Source organism: Chelonoidis abingdonii, chromosome 14, assembly GCF_003597395.2.
Source record: "Chelonoidis abingdonii isolate Lonesome George chromosome 14, CheloAbing_2.0, whole genome shotgun sequence".
In the NCBI taxonomy this organism is placed as follows: domain Eukaryota; kingdom Metazoa; phylum Chordata; order Testudines; family Testudinidae; genus Chelonoidis; species Chelonoidis abingdonii.
Genome location: NC_133782.1, coordinates 33,693,025 through 33,694,734, shown reverse-complemented (window position 1 = coordinate 33,694,734; position 1,710 = coordinate 33,693,025). Strand labels below are relative to the sequence as shown.

General features: G+C 45.1%; 1 pseudogene; it reads left to right on the top strand.

Moving 5' to 3' along the window:
- The first annotated feature begins 458 nt into the window (after positions 1-458).
- Positions 459-1,409, top strand: LOC116825057 (olfactory receptor 5AP2-like; annotated as a pseudogene).
- The last annotated feature ends 301 nt before the right edge of the window (positions 1,410-1,710 follow it).

Here is a 1,710-nt window from a genome sequence, read left to right as displayed (position 1 = left end):
CCTTTTCATGTTCTCTGTATGTATAAATATCTCCTGTCTGTGTGTTCCATTCTATGCATCTGAAGAAGTGAGCTGTAGCTCACGAAAGCTTATGCTGAAATAAATTTGTTTGTCTCTAAGGTCCCACAAGTACTCCTGTTCTTTTTCCAAGCAATATGTTTTTGTACTGTTCTACGTAAGTCCCATCACCATAGTGTGAGAGTGGTTGGTGCCACCGGTCAAGTTACTACATGAGTTTCGAGAGATTAAAATTCTGTTGAACCTGAATGATGCTCAGATATGAAACCTGCCCCAGGGATCACGAAATGTCATTTCCCCTCCCCTCGCCTCCGTTCTCCACTCACCCATCGTTCGAGTAGCCAGCAGAGGGGGACAATGAAAACAATGCTGATGATTTATTGAGTGAACATTGCTTTTCATTTATGTTGCAGTTAAATTCTTTCTCACAGACAAACCCAATGGCAAATCCAGAAAAGGGAAATCAAACGTCTAACACAGAATTCATCCTCCTGGGATTCGGGGATCTCCCTGAACTGCAGCTCCTTCTCTTCCTGCTGTTCCTAGTGATCTACATTGCGACCATGGCTGGGAACATTCTCATCATGGTGTTAGTTGTGACTGATCAGCACCTTCACACCCCCATGTACTTCTTCCTGGGGAACTTGTCCTGTTTGGAGACCTGCTACAGCTCCACCATCCTGCCCAGGGTTCTATCTGGTCTCCTGACTGGGGACAGGACTATTTCATTTAATGGGTGTATTACACAATATTATTTCTTTGCTTCTATGCTTGCTACAGAATGTCTTCTCCTGTCGATGATGTCTTATGATCGGTATTTAGCAATATGCAATCCACTGCACTATGCAGCCCGTATGAGTGACAGGTCTTGCCTACAGCTTGCAGGTGGCTCTTGGATAGGTGGCTTCCTTCTGTGTAGCATAACAACATTGTTTATATCACAGTTAACGTTCTGTGGCCCCAATGGTATTGACCATTTTTTTTGTGATTTCATCCCCCTTGTAAAACTCTCCTGCAATGACCCTCTCCTGATGGAAACGTTGGCTTTCACAGTGAGCTTCCTTTTCTCACTGGCCCCATTCCTCCTTACTTTGATGTCCTACATCTGCATCATCACCACCATCCTGAGAATCCCATCCACCACTGGGAGGCAAAAGGCCTTTTCCACCTGCTAATCCCACCTCATTGTGGTGAGCATTTATTACGGAACTCTGCTGATTGTCTATATGTTCCCAACCACTGATATCCTGAGCGACTTCAAGAAAGTTCTCTCTGTCATCTACACAGTCCTGACTCCGCTGGTCAATCCCCTCATCTGCAGCTTGAGAAACAAAGAGGTCCAGGAGGCCCTGAGGAAAGCTTGCAGGAAATTCAGGTTTGGACCATGCTAACTGGTCAATTTCCTTTGGTTAAAAAAAATAGATATAACATGGTCTGCTTAGGTCCTGAAGTGAAGCCTGCTGTAGTCCCCAGTCATGGTTCCCTGAGCTTCATTGGTCTTCGAGTCCTGCTCTTACAGATTCACAACTGGGATAAAGTGGAGATGGAAAGACCTCTTAAAACCTGTGGTCCCATTCTTTTTAGGACTTATGTAAGATGCCACATGTGGATACTACTGGGCTGGTGGGAGACTTGAACTTGTGGCTGATCAAAGTTCAAAGAATGAGGGGAGACTGTGCTCAGCGAGAGAGT